General features: G+C 43.7%; 1 protein-coding gene across 1 annotated transcript in view; it reads right to left on the reverse strand.

Moving 5' to 3' along the window:
* The window catches only part of GNA11 (G protein subunit alpha 11), a 46,737-nt gene that overhangs the window by 23,740 nt on the left and 881 nt on the right, over positions 1-22,116 (reverse strand). The window lies entirely within an intron of this gene.

The following is a 22,116-nucleotide window of genomic DNA, read 5'->3' on the forward strand; positions in this document are numbered from 1 at the left end:
TGTTTGGTGTGGGCTCAGTGCCGGAGCCCACACCTTTCTGGGCACATGTCAGCAGATCTATACAGCTGACATGTGCCCACAACAGCTGCAGGTGAAATCACGGTTCCACCCACGGCTGTTAACTTGTTAAATGCCGCTGTCAATTTCTGACAGCGGCATTTAAATCGCGCTTAGCGCGTCTTTTATCCAACCCATCGGTGACCCTGTCACATGATCGTGGGTCACCGAAGGGTCGGCATGACAAACAGAGGTCTCCAGCAGACCTCTATGGTTGTCATAGCCAGACTGTTATGAGCACCGCGCAGTGGTCAGCGATCATAGCAAGTGAGCATTTCTGCTACACACAGGCGATCTGATCATTGCCTGCATGTAGCGCTGATTAACGCACTGCAGCTTCTAGTCTCCCATGGAGACAATTGAAGCATGCAAAAAGTAAAAAAAAGTTTTTAAAAATATATATATATATATAAAAAAAAAAGCATAGAAAAGTTCAAATCATTCCCCTTTTACCCCAATTCAAAATAAAATAAAATAAAAAAATAAATAACACACATATTTGGTATCGCCGTATTCACAATTGCCTGATCTATCAATATAAAAATGTAATGAGAAAAAAAGTCAAAACACCAGAATTACGATTTTTGGGTCGCTGCAACATTGCATTAAAATGCAATAACGGGCGATCAAAAGATCGTATCTGCGCCAAAACAGCATTATTAAAAAAGTCAACTCAGCACACAAAAAAATAAGCCCTCACTTGACCCCAGATCACGAAAAATGGAGAAGCTATGGGTATCGGAAAATGGCGCAGCTTTTTCTTTTTTTTTAACAAACTTTGGATTTTTTTTTTCACCACTTAAAGTTATGGCTCTGGGAAGAAGGGGAGCAAAAAACGAAAATGCAAAAACTGAAATACCCCTGGTCGTTGAGGAGGGGTTAAACCCCGACCTCTCCTGTGGTGATGGCGTCCCATCTACAGACACCTGACAGTAGGACCACAAACCAGAATCAGGTGACTGATGGGCAGGATGCTATCCCACTGGAAGGGATGACATCCCATCAGGCACCACATCATGAAACATTCAGGATGGGAAGTTGGTAGAGACACAACTTATGGTACCCCATTAATACATGGAGCCCCCAGATTGTGATCTTTAAAAAGGGGAAAAAAAAATAATAATACAAAATGGTTTGTTTTGCCTTTGCTTTTTTTTTTTTTTCTCTTCACCCCCTTCTAAATAGAACTGTGAAGTTTATATATTTCCGATATACACGAAGCCACCTACCAGCTTTTATTCTGTAAATTTCCTGACACTTTTGCCCACACTAGCCTCCAAAGGTAACAAAGCGAATACTCAGAAATTCCTTTAAGTAAAAATGCATTACAAATGCCAAGATACAAAACGACACCTAATTTGGGAAAATGAAGCGGGATGGTGTGAAACATTACTGGCACGTGTGAATGTTGGCTATAAATCAATAGCTTATTTAATACTGGTGAAGAATAAAGGACAGAGGCCCACACACTCCTGCCCCAATTGTCAAGGGGACATTTTCTAGTAAAATGGAGATTCATGTGCCCTAGACTAGCTTAGTTATGAGGTTTAGCCGACATGGAAATACAATAATAACACCCTCTTACCATATTTAATTACACCCTTAACTAGCCATAATGAACCCTCTGCACAGCATTTACTGCCTCTGAGCATATCTGCAGGGAAAATCTAGCCTAGTTAAACACAAAGCACAGCTACAGTGGCATGTGAAAGATTGGGCACCACTGGTCAAAATTACTGTTATAGTGGCAAGTTGAAGATAAAATGATCTCTAAAAAGGGCTAAAGTTAAATATGACCACATTTCCTTTGTATTTTAGCCATTTTTTCCCCCTTTTCATATTAATAATTACAAAAAGGAAAATAGGCCAATGCAAAAGTTTGGGCACCCAGCATGATTAGTACCTAGTAGCACGCCTAGTAGCACGCCCTTTTGAAAGTATCACCGCTTGGAAAACTCTTTTTGTAGCCACCTAAGAGTCTTTCAATTCTTGCTTGAGGAATTTTCATCCATTTTTCCTTGGAAAATTCTTCAAGTTCTGTGAGATTCCTGGGTCATCTTGCATGCACTGCTATTTTCAGATCAGGGGACTGTGAGGGCCATTGCAAAACCTTCAGCTTACGCCTTTTGACGTAGTCTATTGTGGATTTTGACGTGTGCTTAGGATCATTATTAGTGATGAGCGAATATACTCGGGGTCCTCAGAGTATTTTTTAGTGCTCGGAGATTTAGTTTTTATTGCCGCAGCTTAATGATTTACATCTGTTAGCCAGCATAAGTAGATGTGGGGGTTGCCTGGTTGCTAGGGAATCCCCACATGTACTTATGCTGGCTAACAGATGTAAATCATTCAGCTGCGGCAAGAAAAACAATCTCCGAGGACTAAAAAATACTCGGAAGACACCAGAGCGTGCTCGGGAAATCTGGAGTAACGAGTATACTCGCTCATTAATAATCATTATCCATTTGTAGAAGCCATCCTCTTTTCAAATTCAGATTTTTTACAGATGGTGTTATGATTGCATCAAGAATTTGTTGAAATTTTATTTAACCCATTCTTCACCCTACCCGTACCATTGGCTGCAACACAACCCCAAAGCATCATTGATCCACCCCCCATGCTTAGTTGTTGCATGATGTTCTTTTTCTGAAATTCAGTGCCCTTTTTTCTCCACACATACCTTTGATCTTTGTGGCTAAATAGTTCTATTTTAACACACAGAACTTGTTTCCAAGAAGCATCAGGTTTGTATAGATGTTCTTTTGCATACTTCTGAAATTGAATTTTATGGTGAAGATGCAGGAGAGGTTTTCTTCTGATGACTCTTCCAAGAAGGCCATATTTGTGCAGGTGTCTCTGAAAAGTAGAACAATGTACCACAACTCCAAAGTCAGATTCTAGCAATTGCATGAGCAGCTCACTGAAATTTTACTTGGTCTTCCAGACCTATCTTGACCTCCACTGTTCAGGTTAACTGTCATTTCTTAATTACATTTCAATGCACCAGCGGTGAAGTCATAGAGGTTACCTCCGAACACTGAGGCTCTGTTCCCAGCCGGATTGAGCTGTGGCGAGATCCCTGCTAGCTCACGGTGTTGTAAAAACGAGAAATAGCTGGTCAAATTTTAACCCTTATAACTTCCTAACAAAAAAAAAAAAATCTTTGTTCCAAAATTGTGCTGACGTAAAGTAGACATGTGGGAAATGTTATTTAAGTATTTTGTGTGACATATCTCTGATTTAAAGGCAAAGTTGGAAAATTGCGAAATTTTCAAAATTTTCACCAAATTTCCTTTTTTTCCCACAAATAAAAGCAAGCCATATCAAAATTTTTTTACCACTAATGTGAAGTACAACATGTCACAAGAAAACAATCTCAGAATCATCGGGATCCATGGAAGCTTTCTAGAGTTATTACCTCAAAAAGTCACAATGGTTAGAATTGTAAAAATTGGCCCGGTCATTAAGGGTATGTGCACATGTTGCAGATTTCCTGCAGATCAGCACCTATTTTTTCCGCGCAGAAGCGCTGCAGATCTGCAAGTGATTTACAGTACAACGTAAATCAATGGCAAGAAAAAAATGCTGTGCTAATGGTGAGGAAAAATCAGCACAGAAAACGCAGCAGATTCAAAAAAGGACCATGTCACTTCTTTTGGCCATGTTCACACATTGCGGATTCCGCTGCGGAATTTTCCGCAGCGGATTTGATAAATCCGCAGTGCCAAAGTACTGCGGATTTTATCGCGTTTTTTTGTGCGGTTTCCACTGCGGTTTTAGACACCTGCGGGTTTCTATAATGGGGCAGGTGTAAAACCGCTGCTGATTCCGCGCAAAGAATTTACATGCTGCGGAAAATAAACCGCAGCGTTTCCGCGCGTTTTTTTCCGCAGCATGTGCACTGCGGATTTTGTTTTCCATAGGTTAACATTGTACTGTACACTGCATGGAAAACTGCTGCGGATCCGCAGCGTCAAAACCGATGCGAATCCGCAGCAAAAACCGCAACGTGTGAACATAGCCTCAGTGCAGATCTGCTGCGTTTCTGCACCCATTCAATAATAAAAATCTGCAGGGGTAAAAAAAAAAGGAAGAAATCCGCACAAAAATCTGCAAAGTGTGCACAGACCAAAAAAAGGCACAGATTCTGACCTGCGTTTTCTGCCAAGAAATGAAAAATTTGCACAGAAAATTCACATGCACATATGTGCACATAGCCTAAGGCTGCTTTCACACAATCATTTTTTGCCTTCAGGCACAATCCGGCGAATTTTGAAAAACCGGATCCGGCAAAAGTTGCTGCCGGATCTGTTTTTTTGCTCATAGACTTCTATTGACGACGGATGGCCTCACATTTCATCTGTTTTTCGCCAGATCCATCGAAAATTGTTTGTCCGGAGGCCGGAGAAAACAGACATAGTAAAATTTTTTGTGTCCGTCGAAAAAACGGACAGCAATGGATCCGTTGCCGTCCGTCGTTTGCTATAATGGAACCCTAAGGCGCTGGATCCGTCAAATGATGGAATCTGGCGACAGATTCCGTTTTTTTAACAGAGCATGCTCCGATTTTTTTAAGATCCAATTAGCTGGATCAGCTAGTCGGATCCGTCGCATCAGTTTTTCACAATCTGTGACGGATCCGTATTTTTCAACATTCGACGGATTGTGCCTGATGGCAAAAAACTGATGTGTGAAAGTAGCCTAAGGGTATGTGTCCACGTTCAGGATTGCATCAGGATTTGGTCAGGATTTTATGCAGGCTCTACGCAGCGTCAAACACGCAGCGTTTCCTGAACGTGGACACATACCCTAACATGCAAATCACCCTCGCGGGTAAAGGGGTCAAAAACCTGGTTACAGCGGCCTGTTCAGAATTTATCAAAATTTAGGTGGTAAAAATAAAACTTTTTCATTTCTGTCACGCCGCTTTGCATTAATACCTGAAAAACACCTGAAGGGTTAATGCACTACCTGAAAGCAATTTTGAATACGTGATCTGGTGCGGTTTTTAAAAATGGTATCAGTTTTGGGGGTTTCCAATATATAGGACCCCCAAAATCACTTTGAACCTGGATAGGTCTCTAAAAAAATAAGTTTTGTAAATTTCCTTGAAAGAAAAAAAAAGAAAAAAAAAAAATACTGCTACATTTTTAAACCTTCTAAAATTCTAACAAAATAAAACATTTAACAAATGGTGCTGATGTGAAACAGATAAAAGGGAAATGTTATTTATTAATGTTGTGCGGTTTGACAATCTGAAATGGGATAATCATACAAAGCTTGAAAATTGCATTTTTTTTTTTTAATTTTTATCAAATTTCTGAAATTTTTAGAAATAAAACGCAAAACATATCAACCCCAAATTTACCATTATCATAAAGTATGATGTGTCACGAAAAAAACAATCTCAAGATCACTGGGATTTGTTGAAGCGTTCCAGAGTTATTATTACATAAATAGACACTGGTCGAATTTAAAAAAAAATTGTCCAGGTCAAAAAAAGGGTTAAAGAAACACTCCTACCATGCGTTTTATTCCCGAAACCTGCGTAAATGTGTATGTAATGTATAGTGTGAGAAGTCACTGATCAGTAAGTATATTAACAGTTTTCTAGCTCTGTTCTGTCCTCTTTTCATTTTTTTTTTTTACCGTTCATGTTTCACACATGACCTATTGAATTGTCCACATCATTATGGATGTGTAGAGGTATGTCATAAAATAGATTTTAAATAAAAAAAAAAGTTGTAGAGACTTTTTTTTTTTTTAAACTTAGTTTGTTCCTCAAGATATAGTAAAAGATCTCTGAAGAATTTTATTTCCCCTTTATCGTTCAGTTTTTCCCCTGTAACTGTGGCATCCATGGAAGCCTCAATTATGGAAGGAAACAGCCAACTCTGTGACATAGGTCACTGGCATTGCTGATCTGGGCCGGCTATGACTACAACGATCACCAGGTCCTAGCGAAACATCGGGCGATACCGATGGTTTGGTTTGCTGCTTACAGCTCATTGAGGCCTGCTCATGCCTTCCTCCTACTCCCCATCTATGCCTGCCAGTCAGGAACTGGTCGTGCACTGTAAATTTACAATAGCGTAAGGCTTAAAAAAAAAAAAAAAAAAAAATACAGGACCAAGTACCTTAAATTTATGCCACTTTGTCACTATCAGTTAAATACATCTGCTGCGATGAGACTGGTGTACTAACTGACCCTTCATGTCAGAACGGCGGTAAAATCCTTTGTGGAATGTCTCTGCATACTTGCTCTAGAAGGACTCATTATAAACGCATTTTAATTTGAGAATAATTAAAATTATCTCAGCCTCAATATCTATTTATAATGGAAAATCTGGTGACAGATCAGCTTAAAGGGAACCTGTCACCCCCAAAATCGAAGGTGAGCTAAGCCCACCAGCATCAGGGGCTTACCTACGGCATTCTGGAATGCTGTAGATAAGCCCCCGATGTATCCTGAAAGATGAAAAAGAGGTTAGATTATACTCACCCAGGGGCGGTCCCGCTGCGATGGGCGTCACGGTCCGGGGCCTCCCATCTTCTTACGATGATGTCCTCTTCTTGTGTTCACGCTGCGGCTCCGGCGCAGGCTTACTTTGTCTGCCCTGTTGAGGGCAGAGCAAAGTACTGCAGTGCACAGGCGCCGGGCCTCTCTGACCTTTGCCGCAGCATGAAGACAAGAAGAGGACGTCATCGTAAGAAGATGGGAGGCCCCGAACTGGATCGCAACGCCCACCGGACCGGGACCGCCCCTGGGTGAGTATAATCTAACCTCTTTTTCTCATCTTTTAGGTTACATCGGGGGGATGCCACTGGGCTTAGCTCAACTTCGATTTTGGGGGTGACTGGTTCCCTTTAAGTTAAGAGGACTTACTAAATATTGAGTTACTTTTACACTAACTGGGTCGAATTAACAACTTTTTTTTGCCCTTTTTTACCTGCAATGTACAGTGTATAATAGTTGCCGATAAAAGACGACAAAAAAAAAAAAAGCTGTGTACCAAAAGTACGGTCCCTCTAATGGTCGTAGCCTTAGGTCATGTGCCCACGATCGGGAAGTAGCAGTGTATTGTCGCTGCGTCCAAAACGCTACGTTCTCTGGAACGCAGGTAAATCTATATGCGATCACAGAACCATGTGTCAGTGTCCGCGGGTGATCCGCAGGTGCAGATGCATTCTAGAAATCCCATCCATTATTCTGTAACTTCTGGTCACTGCATAAATACGCAGCAACTCGTGGCCACGTACCATAAAGTAGAGAACATAAATGCAGGGATCTGTTAATCAGGCCTCAGTCTAATGTCACCAAAGTCTAAATGGGCATGATGTGCGGGCGGCTCACTAAATCTGATCATTTCATTCTTAGAGCAGTTGTACATTATACACTTGCCAAACCAGATGTTACCGTTAAAGCCGAGCAGACTTGAGGTACCTTCACACGAAGCGACGCTGCAGCGATAGCGACAACGATGTCGATCGCTGCAGCGTCGCTGTTTGGTCGCTGGAGAGCTGTCACACAGACCGCTCTCCAGCGATCAACTATGCCGAGGTCCCCTGGTAACCAGGGTAAACATCGGGTAACTAAGCGCAGGGCCGCGCTTAGTAACCCGATGTTTACCCTGGTTACCAGCGTAAAATCTAAAAAAAACAAACAGCACATACTTACATTCACGTCCCCCTGCGTCCACTTCCTGACTGACTGAGCGCCGTACAGTGAGAGCAGAGCGGTGACGTCACCGCTGTGCTGCTTTCACTTTCACTTTGCGGCGCTGAGTCAGAGGAGGAAGCAGACTGCAGGGGACGCAATGTGAGTATGTGCTGTTTGTTTTTTTTACATTTTACGCTAGTAACCAGGGTAAACATCGGGTAACTAAGCGCGGCCCTGCGCTTAGTAACCCGATGTTTACCCTGGTTACCAGTGTAAAATATCGCTGGTATCGTTGCTTTTGCTTTCAAACACAACGATACACAGCGATCGGACGACCAAATAAAGTTCTGGACTTTATTCAGCGACCAGCGACATCACAGCAGGATCCTGATCGCTGCTGCGTGTCAAACGAAACGATATCGCTAGCGAGGACGCTGCAACGTCACGGATTGCTAGCGATATCGTTATAATGTCGTTTCGTGTGAAGGTACCTTTAGCGACTTGGACACTCCTTCAGTGTGCAACATGAAAGGTCTTAAGATGATGCTCACATTCAATGGGGAGTCTTTTTTTATTTTTATAAAGGGCGGGGTTTTATTTACAGAGAGCGTGGGAGGCAATGTTCCTCAGCCAATCAAAATAAATCACAAAACCAATAAGACCATAATAAGCTGTCAGGTCCAGAGCCAAGCCACTTACTTACACAGCTCTGGGCCACCAGCAGCCACTAGATAATCCCACTTTACATAACAGGATTACAGATTAGCTCATAACGAAGCAAACCCTCCATTCTGTATAATCTCCATTTATGTGTTAAAGGGATTCTGAATCTGTACATTTATCCTGCATTTTTTTTTTTTTTGCACACCTGGAAAAGTTGCGGTATTTCATGCGCAGATTTAGATCTCGGCTCAATGATGACATAGTTCTCCATAGAGAGTAATGGGCCCCACATAATCCTCTATACATTACAATGGCCTCACAGTTTTCCATACAGTATAATGGGACCCATAGTAAAAATAAATAAATAAAATACTTTTACCCTGATCCCTCGCTCTCTGCAGCTCTTCACTGCTCGACATAGTCGTGAAATCCAGGATGCAGACACGTGTAATGACAAGGGATCGTACACTGCCAGCATCGTGGCCCTAAAATAAATCACCCTGCGGCCCAAATGTGGCCCACGGGCCAGAGTTTGACTTGTGTGTTTTTCATGCTTGGCAAAGACGCCCCATTATATGCATATATAAATGAAGACACTTTCCTACAACATTTTCCAATTAAGACATTTGTGAAGGGTAATGATCTGCAGACAAACCCACTACCATTGAAAGCACCCAAACATCATATATTATTTTTCATCTCCTGGCTGTTCTAGTTCACCTCTAGCATAAACACGGGAGAAAATTGTTGGGCAGGGTGCATGTTTAAGAAGAAACTGTCCACCACTCTTCCAGAGCAGTACGCACAATGACAAACTGAACATTACTCCATAAACTTGGGTTTTGCTTCAGATGTTTTTATTCATTCTTTAAGCATACAGATCTTGAAATTCAGCGCTGGTGAAAATATTACATATTAGTTGTACTGTCGGCAATATTTCGGGACAAATCAAACTTATTCCGACATAAGAGCATGAGTTCCAGCTTCAAAAAGGTTCCTTCTGATCAGGACTACCCTGTATGATCTACAGTGAAGGAAATAATTATTTGATACCTTGCTGATTTTGTAAATTTGCCCAATGACAAAGACATGAACAGTCTCTATAATTTTAAGGGAAGGTTAATTTTAACATTGAGAGATATAATATCAAAAATAAAATCCAGAAAAATCACATTGTATAAATTATATAAATTTGCATTTTGCAGTGAGAAATAAGTATTTACATAGTCACCTTTACAAAAGTCTCCTGTCCACAGACTCAATTAGTCAGACTCTAACCTCTACAACATGGGCAAGGCCAAAGAGCTTTATAAGGATGTCAGGGACAAGATCATAGACCTGCATAAAGCTGGGTAAGACTCTGGGTGAGAAGGAGACTACACTTGGTGCAATAGTAAGAAAATGGAAGAAATACAAAATGACTGTCAATCGACATCAATCTGGGGCACCATGCAAAATCTCACCTCGTGGGCTATCCCTGATCATGAGGAAGGTGAGAGATCGGCCTAAAACTACACACACGGGGGTACTTGATAATCATCTCAAGGCAGCTGGGACCAGAGTCACCAAGAAAACCACTGGTAACACATTACACTGTAAAGGTTTAAAATCCTGCAGTGTCCGCAAGGCCCCCCCTGCTCAAGAAGGCACATGTGCAGGCCAGTCTGAAGTTTGCCAATTAACACCTGGATGATTCTGAGTGATTGGGAGGTGCTGTGATCAGATCAGACAAAAATTGAGGTCTTTGGCATTAACTCAACTCGCAGTGTTTGGAGGAAGAGAAATGTTGCGTATGACCCAAAGAACACCATCCCCACTGTCCAGCATGGAGGTGGAAACATTGTTTTGGGGGTGTTTCTCTGCTAAGGGCACAGGACTACTTCACCGCATCAATGGGAGACTGGATGTAGCCATGCATCGTAAAGTCCTGAGCGGCAACCTCCTTCCCTCCGCCTGGTCATTAAAAATGGGTTGTGGCTGGGTCTTCCAGCAAGACAATGACCCAAAACATACAGCCAAGGCAATAAAAGAGTGGCTCAAAAACAAGCACATTAAAGTCATGGAGTGGCCTAGCCAGTCTCCAGACCTTAATCCCATAGAGTGAGTTGAAGCTCCGAGTTGCCTAGCGACAACCTCAAAATCTTAATGATTTAGAGATGATCTACAAAGAGTGGACCAAAATTCCTCCTGACATGTGCGCAAACCTCATCATCAACTACAAAAAACGTCTGACTGCTGTGCTTGCCAACAAGGGTTTTGCCACCAAGTATTAAGTCTTGTTTGCCAGAGGAATCAAATACTTAATTCTCACTGCAAAATGCAAATTTATACAATGTGATTTTCTGGATTTTATTTTTGACATTCTATCTTTAAATGCTAAAATTAACCTACCCTTAAAATTATAGACTGTTCATGTCTTGGTCAGTGGGCAAACTTACAAAATCTGCAAGGGATCAAATTCTTATTACCTTCACTGCATATTAGATTGCTCAGTGTACATAGGCTGCCATAGTTCTTACAAAGAACTATGCACCCCAGAGAACTATGATCTTTTTTATGTTGCACAAAAAAAATCTTGTCACCCAATGAACCAGTGTTTTGCTTGTTCAGCTGGTTATCAGCAGTCTGTTTACTGGTAAAGATAATCTTGAAATGAGCGTTTTTAATAATGCTTGTTCACGATTATCCTGCAGTGTAAAGGCCCCTCAAAACTTGGCCATGTGTACAGGGAAGGGAGGGAGGCGAAAGTTGGAGTTGGGAAAGCTAGCAGGTCACAAAGTAGAAAAATAGACACTATGCTGCAACCAGCAAAAGGCTACATACTTATAGGGAGACTGATGAAAGACTAGTAAATGCAGCTACTGCTATTATTACCGAAACTGCCTTCAATACTCTCATTTGGTCAAACTGGTAAAAATTTACTCTATTCTTCTCTTACTTTTTCTCAAAACACAACACAACATACACCTCAAATGCGTCTCAAGCCGCATAAACCTTTAGCTTTAAGAGTATGTCATTACTGGCTCCTAACTGTTGGAACTGGCTCGTAGACCTGGCTAATATTTGTCCAGGCATGTTCTATAAAACAATGAAACCTGAGGCACACAAGGAAGCAGTTGTGCTGTTCAGGAGGAAACAAAATGGATAAAAATTATGTAGAGTGCTGTGACCCCACAGTTAGAAAACGGCCAAGAAAGGTTAAGGCACCACTAGAAAAGGTCTTCATTGGCTATGGTAATTGGTCCTTCCAGGCTTTTTCTGTAGCAAATACAAATCCTTACATGTTATGGTTGCCTTCATTACCTACCATCTAGGGAGAGTTACACACTTCTATACCTGCAGGATAGGCAGCTTGTTTGCCAAAGCCTACAGGTTCAGCTGACTTTGCTGTATGGGCAGTTTACAGAGGTTGTCCAGGTCTAACTTCAGGCCAGGTTCATATTGCGTTAATGGCAATGCGCTGACAGCGTTAGTTCCACTATGTAACGGATGCCATGTAACAGATGCGTTAGCGCACCCATTGACAGCCATTATGTAGCGCATCGCTAACACATGTCATAATCGGCATGCGTTAGCAATGTGCCGTCATCCTGTGACGTACCCTCAGACGCGGACTGCAGCGTTTCCGAGTTAGTCACCGCTAGCGCAGATGGAGCTTCTACGCGATCGCATAACGCGATCTTTAAAAGGCACTAGCGTTACGCAGTCCATTTAACGCATGTGTTCAACGGACTGCACCAACCCAATATGAACCTGGCCTGAACAGAGCACTCCGAGACCCCACACTGGATCTTTCAGAGGTCTGCCGTTTTGCTGTGGTTTCTAAATGCTTCCCCTACTCAGTACTACCACTCACTGTTGATAGAGGAATATTGAGAAAAGTTATGTCATGAGACAACTTGTAACAGTAGCATCCTATTATAGAACTGCGCTGGTCACAGTGAGCGCTTCAGAACGACCCATTCTTTCAGAAATGTCTAAAGGCATACTACATGGTGAGGGGTTGGATTTTATATACCCGTGGTAGTGGAACATATGAAAAATCTGAATTCAATAATTAAGAGATGTGTCCCAATACTTTTCTCCTTACAAGTCAAAAATTAGCAAAATAGCCATATGGCAACTCAGGACTATCTAGTAGGACGAGCTTTCATTCTCCCATTATAAATTCTTCCTCTTACAACAATTATTAAACATGCCTGATAGCACGCTAAATGGCTTGTACACTACTTGGACACAGGGCGGTGGAGTCGGTAAGCCAAACCTCTGACTCCTCAATTTCCATGACACCGACTCCACCAAAATGGGCTCCGACTCCGAAGCCCTGCTTGGACAGCCCCTTTATTCCCCAGCGTAAAATATGCTCTGCTGTGTCATTGTTATGCCATGTGAGCGCTGCAGCTAGTCAGCGACCGCTAATGGGCTACAGTTCTCACACTTCCCTCCGACGTCCGCATCAGAATAAAAGGTTTTTTTATGGGATCTATGGAAGGGGTGTAGCTTATTATACTATGCCATAGTCATTTTTTAGCTGTATATTACCAATCACCAGGCTCACATTGTTTCTGCAGTCAATCATTGATCTGGGAGACAGAACAAGGTAGCAACTCCGATGCAGGGCAAGGAGACTACTATCTGCTTTTTGTTATTTTACATTCCTTCCAGGAATTCCTTGGGATCCACTTTTCTAAAAGAGGAAAACCTTTCAAATTCTTCTGGAAAAAAAAAAAGTGATATTAAGAATCAATACTTTGGTATACAGAACCCGAAGATGGGATTACTTTATGATGACCCCACAAAGAGAACATGGGAACATGCAAACAGAGCAATAAACATGTCTCCAGGTACATGAATAGCAGGCGAAATACGTGATCCACGTATGCCCACATCCTTAGACCTGAACAAAATTTGGGACACTGGTCAAAAAGCGGCCAAAAGAGCAGTATGCCAACACAAGGAATCTTCAATTCACTGCAGCCAGCCAAGTGCGGAGGACAAGCTCTGCTGAAACAAGTCAAACGTAGCCCCTAAAGTGTGCCAAGCAAAGAAACCCACAGCAATTCCATTCTTGGTAGTACCTCGCACAGGTATCCCAGTGGGGGATTGCGTCACACGTCTCCTGCACAGGTTCCAACAACTGCTGAAAATCCGGACCTTTAAAAGGAGATATCGAGAGTTCAGAACTCCGGTCTCCTTTGGTGCAGGAACTAACAGTAGATGATTGATGCCAGCTAGCAGTGGCAGGGACGTCAATGTGAAATAGAACTTTTAGGCCCAGTAAAGCAGAGTCCGTTGGCATTTTTATTTTAGCACTCGGCATGATCTATAATAGCACGCAGCAGAATATGGTGGTGCAATATAAAGATTGTTCTCATTTCATTACACCAAGTAAAGGGCATATTCCTTTCTTATACATTTCCACAGTGTCCTCAAATACTGATTAAAAAAGGAACATTGCAGGTATGTGTCAGAAAATAAGTTGTAAAATTAGGTCTTCTAATAAATTTACTTTACTTTTCCAGCTCTGAGCATATTAACAAAATCTGAAACTTCTCTTCTCTCAGGGGATTATGGGTCCAAAAGTAGGCTCCGCAGACTCCTACATGAGCAGAGTAGATATTGAGCATACGCACTTCAGCTCCATTCAGATGGAGCTCTGTAGAGCCACGATCTGGGGAAAAAGCCATCAGGAAGCGATTCCCTATCCTGTGGGTAGGAGCTAACTTCAAATCATTAATGATGACTAAAGATCATACCTCAATATGGAAAAGGGGTAATAACAGAAAATACCTCCAATTAAAAAGGTAGTGTAGTTCTTCAAATTTATGTTGCTTACCTCACGTGCAGGGAATTACAGTAGGTTAGGTATCCATGGTTATGACTAGGGTTGAGCGACCTTGACCTTTTTAGGGTCGAGTCATGTTTTGCGAAACCCGACTTTTTGAAAAGTCGAGTCGGGCGAAATCGGCCGATTACTGCGAAAAGTCGAGGATCGGCCGGAACACGAAACCCTATGCACGTCAATGTGGATATATTCATTTTTTATTTTTTTTTCTCTCTCTCTCTCCCCCGAAAATTTCGTTTTACACATTGCAAATCCCTACTGTGCACAAGCGCTAAAATGATCATAGGCGTGCACGCCCCTAACCCCTATGTCATCACTCTGCCCACACTCCTTCATTGGCTGAAAAAATGGTGCTAAACGCGTCATACGAAACGCGACTTTGGCGCCAAGATCGCGTACCGCATGGCCGACCCCACACAGGGATCGGGTCGGGTTTCATGAGACACCGACTTTGCCAAAAGTAGGCGACTTATGAAAATGAACGATCCGTTTCGCTCAACCCTAGTTATGACCACTAACAGCAAACTGTCAGTATATGAGTGGTCATAACCACGGATACCCAAGCTACTGCAATGTCCTGCACATGGGATAAACATAACAAATCAGAAGAACTTTACTACATTTCTAATTGGAGGTATTCACTAATATTACACCCACTACACATTGGGATAGGATTTTCGAGGTGGGAATACCGCTTTAAGGGTTTGTAACAAGTTTACAACATAAGTCGATCAAAAATATATAATGGACCGTCATATCACTGGCTGTCTGTGCCACCGATACTATTGACAATGTCACTTGTATTGACTTAATTTAGGCAATAATGCTACGCACACAGCTCACTGGACAACAATAACACTCCTTACTTACCTCAAATCATCAGATCCACAACAGTCAGAGGTTTGAAAAGTATCGCTGTGTAAAAAATGATGTTTTAGAGCAGGAGCAAAACAAGTAGGTGGAAAGGTGCCCTGAAAGGGGGTGGTCCGAGATTTTTTTTTTTATTTTTTTTTTTACTATAGGCCTAAGAACAAACAGGAAGGTATTTGTTCCTGACTGTTCTGCCCTGTGCAGATGTCTGCCAGCAGAGGGGTCACGGATCGCTCCTGCTGACATTTTGACAGAACAGCAACTTCTCTTCCCCGCCGCTTTGTTGATTGGGCGTGACTGCCGGTGTCATGCTGATTGTAAACAGTCTCCCCAATACTTAAACTGTGGGGAGCTGGCTGTCAATTACCATGACCTCAGCTGTCACGCCCCGTTGACAGAGTAGCCCTAAAGTAGAAGAGCTGGTCTCTTGACGTGAAGCAGCAGAATCACCGACAGGAGAGGTCTGTGACCACTCTGAGATGGGGCCAGGTAGTTAGAACCTACCTGTCTGGTAGTCATCGGCTCATATTAAAATAAAAAATAGTCATAGATAACCCCTTTACATTTATGGCCACCTGTACTTGGTTTGAACAGTCAACCTGTGCTGACTAGGGATGTTCGGGACCGTCCGGTTCGGCAGAACTTTATAAAACATTTTGGTTCGGGTACCAGAACGTACCCAAACCCCATTCACGTGAAGGTGGGAGGTAAGGGGGGCGGTTTACTACTCACATGCCGGGTTAGTAATGGGGGTGTCTGAGTACTATCCTCTGGGCTTCATGTCTGCTATTTTTAGGCTGGGGAGGTCAAAGTATCCATGGCCCTTCCCAGCCTGAGAATACCAGCCCCCAGCTGGCATAGGACGCTGTCAAGGATGAATGGAGTAGTAGTGAAGACTAATTTCCAATTGAAAACCAGATTAATGCAAATTACCTCTCTCATCATCCCACACATCAGTGTTGTGTATCAGGGCCATCCGAGTGTCCGTTTGTACCATCAGTGCTTTTCACAGATAGATAAAGAGATGAGTTACAAAGCTTCTCATACTTTCCAATGTTAAATACATACAGAAGACAATTTGTACACGGAAGCCATTCAGGTGCTGTACATGTTTTTATGGACCTGTACACTTGTCTGTTTTGTCAGGGGGTTTTTTAACGCCGGCATGGATAAAAATAAGAAAAAAAAAAAAAAAAGTGCCAAGCATGTCTCCTTGTGTTTTGCATGGACACACGGTCCATTAAAAAAAAAAAAAAAAGACGTGAATATCACCATAGACTATACTGTATATGTGAAAATATACAAATACACACGTACATGTGAATGAGGTCTAAGGTTGCGAGAACCAATCAGCCCCAAATACAATAAATGGAACAACAACAGAGACCATTCAGGAGCACCGCTCCAATGAAACCCTTCCTCGATGTGGTAGAACAGAGGCAAAGCTTCTTCACAATCCAACATACGCACAACCCAGCATTTAGGGTGTTAATGTGGCTTCACATGGAAAGGAAAACAAAGTCACGCTTTAGTAAAAGATAACTAACGATTGGTCACATACATATGTTCCAATTGGCTAAACAGAGTAGAAGAGTACAGGCATACTGTATTATGGAGGATCAATCATCAGACAGATCCCGATGTATTAGGCTACGTTCACATTTGCGGTCAGCGCCGCAGCGTCGGGCGCCGCAGCGGCGCCGCATGCGTCATGCGCCCCTATATTTAACATGGGGGCGCATGGACATGCGTTGTGCTGCGTTTTGCGCCGCATGGCCGCAAGCGTTGGACGCAAGAAACGCATCAAGTTGCATTTTTTTTGCGTCCAACTTTCGGCCAAAAACGACGCATGCGGCGCAAAACGCAGCGTTTTAGCGTGCGTTTTGCCGCGTTTTTGTTTGCGTTGTGCGCTGTGGCGCCGACGCTGCGGCGCACAACGCAAATGTGAACGTAGCCTTAGCAAGTCTTGAAAAGGTGACCAACATTGGACAAATATCAGCACAATCTGCCGATGTAACAAGTCTCAGGCTACGTTCCCACGCAGTAATCGGCAGCGCTTTGGACAGCACATGTCCGCTATATCCAAAGCACTGCCGGCTTTTGAACGCAGGAGTTTCCGCATGTGATCACTGAACTGTGCAGAATCACCGCGCCCAATACATTGTACGGGTGAGATTTATCTTGTGGAGACTGAGCGTCTCTGCAAGATAAATAGACATGCTGCGGTCTGGAGAGATGTGCTGCATGTCCGTCTCCACAGGTGATCCGCAGGTGTCTGTGTACGCATAGTGAGTATGAGATTTCTACAAATCCCATCCACTATGCTGTAACATCTGGACGCTGCGGATGTATGCAGTGTTTACTGACAGTGGGAACCCTCAGTCTACAATTGAACATGGGGACAGCCAGTAAACAATTTCAATAAGTGGGATCCCTGGATTCCAATACTAATAGGATATCCTAATTAGGATCTGCCATAAAGTATGTGCGGAATCAGGCAGGAATCTTTACACTGGCATCTTAGCTTTCAATTTCTACAGGATCCATTGTGAACCCCCAATGTCGGCGATCTATTTTCTTTAATAAAAATCTGATGCTCACAGAATTCTCATTTTTCCATGGAAGAGTTTTCTAGGCATGCTATGTGATATGTGCCTAGGTCATTGTGCGAACTGTGACATCTATTATGTCATGTTATGTACTGTATATAAAGTTGTTACTGGTCATTGAAATCCTATCCGATCATAATGAGATTAGGGATGACTTTGAACCTGAGACCAGGAATTAGCTATCTAATATTAGGATCAGTGAAAGTTTGACAAAATCTGTGTACATGTGTATGTAATGTAGTGTGTGCGAATATACTCACCTAGCACTGTCTGAGTATTCGTCACCACTCTGCAGGCACTGAGTCACACTGCGTCCTCTACTTACAATGCAAGTATATGGAGCGTCAGAATGAGGGATTTTTCCCCTATGTTACTAGTTTAAAAAAATTGGTTTGTGTCACCATATCTCTCAATATCTATCAAATATCTCTCCGAGGATCTGTTTATACCAAGGAAGGTGACCGTCACAAGCGGGCATTCTCTGCATCTGGAGGAGGGAAGGTTTTTCCACCAACATAGAAGAGGATTCTTTACTGTTAGGGCAGTGAGAATCTAGAATTCCTTCCCTGAGGAGGTGGTGATGGCGAACTCAGTCTAGGGTTTCAAAAGAGGCCTGGATGTCTTCCTGGAGCGTAACAATATTGTCTCTTACAGTTATTAGGTTCTTTAGAAGGACGTAGATCTGGGGATTTATTCTGATGGAATATAGGCTGAACTGGATGGACAAATGTCTTTTCAGCCTTGCTAACTATGTTACCATTTTGTGACATCCATAGCTTTCATATTTTCCATTTGATGGAGGTATATGAGAACTTTTTTTTGTATAGTAAGCTGTAGTTTTTATTGATACTATTTTAGGATAAAAACAATGTTTTGATAACTTTTTATTGAATTTTTCAGCATGCAGATGTGTGAAAAAGTGTTTGCCCCTTCCCGATTTCCTATTCTTTTGCACGTTTTCGCACTTAAATGTGACAATGATCCAATACACACCAACAAGTCCACGTCTGAAGGGCTTAAGAAAAACAAAATTAAGACTTTGGAGTGGCCTAGTCAATGTCCTGACCCTAATCCGATTGAGATGCAGTGACATGACGTTAAAAAGGCGGTTCACACTCGGAAACACTCCAATGTGGCGGAATTACAACAATTCTGCAAAGATGAGTGGGTCAAATGTTCCCCAGAGCATTGGAAAAGACTCATTGCCAGTTATAACAAACATTTGATTCCAGTTGTTGCTGCTAAGGGTGGCAAAACCACTAATTAGGTTTAGGGGGCAAACACTTTTTCACAAGGGGCCCTGTAGGTTTGGATTTCTTTTCCCCCTTAATAATAAAGGCCTTCATATAAAAACTGCATTTTGCGGTTGTGTTATCTTTGCCTAATATTTAAATTTGGTGATCAGAAATATTTTAGTGTAACAAATATGCATTTATTATTTTTTCTTCCAGATTGGGAAAGTGTGTGAACTATTTTTTTTTTACACTCCTTCTGTTCTTTGTGTTCCCCTAGGGTCACCCAGTGTTCATTTGATTTCTTGCTCTACATACTGCAATACTTCAGTATTGCAGTATGTAGTGAAATAAACTACGGTATCTTCTTTGAGGCCCAGCCATAGGCCACAGGTGGGGCTTCATGAATGATGACACTGGGAACCTGCATGGATCCCCCAGGATCAATCCACTTAGATGCCTCTGTCAAACAGTAAAAGCTTTTAACAACAGATACATATGAATGGAGCTGGCTCAGCCCCCCGAAGTCCACTCCATATACCTGTGCCAGATGTATGTTAAGGGGTTAAAAAAAGCTCATTATCAAATGATACATTTTCTTTACAGTGGCTATATATGCAAGAGGAACATCTGTCATACCAATCAGTTTTGGAAGGACCTGTAGACCATTTATTACAAATGGATGTTTCCAAACTTACCCCTGGAGATAAACGGTGAGAAACGAAGAATGGAGAATTTGGGGCTTCATCATCCCCGATTCTTTTATTTCACAGGAGACAAAAAGCTGGTGCCCACAAGGAGTGAACAGCCAACATCTTATGTATGACCGCCTTTCTTTTTTTAATGAATATAGCACATAACACTCCATACAAAAAAACAGATAAAAACGAGCCAGTGAAAATATGATCAGAGCCTAAAACAGTCATTTAGAGGAGAGGGCCATGAAGACTTCATAGTAAGTCCGGTCTTAGATGGGGAGCAGACACTTACACTTAGCAATAACCTGAAACACATGTATTAATTAGATGAGGGAATCTTGCACAGATTGTGGGTAAATCCACCAGCAGACATGCCCGCTCCCCCAGCACTGCTACATTGTCACTCACTCACAAAGGAAGCAATAGTCCCAGAAGCAAGTCTCCCCATTACATGGGAAATGTAGGAAGGAGAATAGGGATGACTTGGGGCTTATTCACACCTCTTGGGGCTCACACGATAGGATGTGTAATCACCGATAATACAGAAGTAATTGGCCAAGCCAGCTAGAAAGACACCACCGGTTTGTAGGACGCTTTCCTAGTTATGGGCCGGACAGTGGTGCTGCCCCAAGCATAAAGAGAAAATCACTACAGCCTATAAGGTGCCCATACACTAGGCAGTTATCCCTCCCAGCATGTGTGTGGTCTCAACAGGGAAGACACCTGGCAGCAACTTATTTCCCATAGGAAATAAGAATCAATCATGTTGAAATCCGACATGTCCAATATCTGCCGTGGAGAACCGTACCAGGCAGAAGACATCTCAGGACAGAGTACACAGCCAATGCTATAGATCCAGAGGGTATGGGTGCCACAATAGAGGGGGTTTCATCTGCAGGGGTCCCCATGCCCTCTATCTATACATACAGGAATACTGGCCCTGCTCTGTGAGGATGGGCAGTGCCAGGGCTGCCACTATAGAGGGGTCTCATCTGCAGGGGTCCCCATGCCACTCCCAGACATGTACAGATGCCCTCTCTATACATACTGGCTCTGCTCTGTGGGGATGGGCAGTGCCAGGGCTGCCATTATAGAGGGGTCTCATCTGCAGGGGTCCCCATGCCACTCCCAGACATGTACAGATGCCCTCTCTATACATACTAGCCCTGCTCTGTGGGGATGGGCAGTGCCAGGGCTGCCACTATAGAGGGGTCTCATCTGCAGGGGCCCCCATGCCACTCCCAGACATGTACAGATGCCCTCTCTATACATACTGGCCCTGCTCTGTGGGGATGGGCAGTGCCAGGGCTGCCACTATAGAGGGGTCTCATCTGCAGGGGCCCCCATGCCACTCCCAGACATGTACAGATGCCCTCTCTATACATACTGGCCCTGCTCTGTGGGGATGGGCAGTGCCAGGGCTGCCACTATAGAGGGGTCTCATCTGCAGGGGTCCCCATGCCACTCCCAGACATGTACAGATGCCCTCTCTATACATACTGGCCCTGCTCTGTGGGGATGGGCAGTGCCAGGGCTGCCACTATAGAGGGGGTCTCATCTTCAGGGGTCCCCATGCCACTCCCAGACATGTACAGATGCCCTCTCTATACATACTGGCCCTGCTCTGTGGGGATGGGCAGTGCCAGGGCTGCCACTATAGAGGGGTCTCATCTGCAGGGGTCCCCATGCCACTCCCAGACATGTACAGATGCCCTCTCTATACATACTGGCCCTGCTCTGTGGGGATGGGCAGTGCCAGGGCTGCCACTATAGAGGGGTCTCATCTGCAGGGGCCCCCATGCCACTCCCAGACATGTACAGATGCCCTCTCTATACATACTGGCCCTGCTCTGTGGGGATGGGCAGTGCCAGGGCTGCCACTATAGAGGGGGTCTCATCTGCAGGGGTCCCCATGCCACTCCCAGACATGTACAGATGCCCTCTATACATACTGGCCCTGCTCTGTGGGGATGGGCAGTGCCAGGGCTGCCACTATAGAGGGGTCTCATCTGCAGGGGTCCCCATGCCACTCCCAGACATGTACAGATGCCCTCTCTATACATACTGGCCCTGCTCTGTGGGGATGGGCAGTGCCAGGGCTGCCACTATAGAGGGGTCTCATCTGCAGGGGTCCCCATGCCACTCCCAGACATGTACAGATGCCCTCTCTATACATACTGGCCCTGCTCTGTGGGGATGGGCAGTGCCAGGGCTGCCACTATAGAGGGGGTCTCATCTTCAGGGGTCCCCATGCCACTCCCAGACATGTACAGATGCCCTCTCTATACATACTGGCCCTGCTCTGTGGGGATGGGCAGTGCCAGGGCTGCCACTATAGAGGGGTCTCATCTGCAGGGGCCCCCATGCCACTCCCAGACATGTACAGATGCCCTCTCTATACATACTGGCCCTGCTCTGTGGGGATGGGCAGTGCCAGGGCTGCCACTATAGAGGGGGTCTCATCTGCAGGGGTCCCCATGCC

The sequence above is a fragment of the Ranitomeya variabilis genome, chromosome 1 (assembly GCF_051348905.1).
Source record: "Ranitomeya variabilis isolate aRanVar5 chromosome 1, aRanVar5.hap1, whole genome shotgun sequence".
NCBI lineage: Eukaryota > Metazoa > Chordata > Amphibia > Anura > Dendrobatidae > Ranitomeya > Ranitomeya variabilis.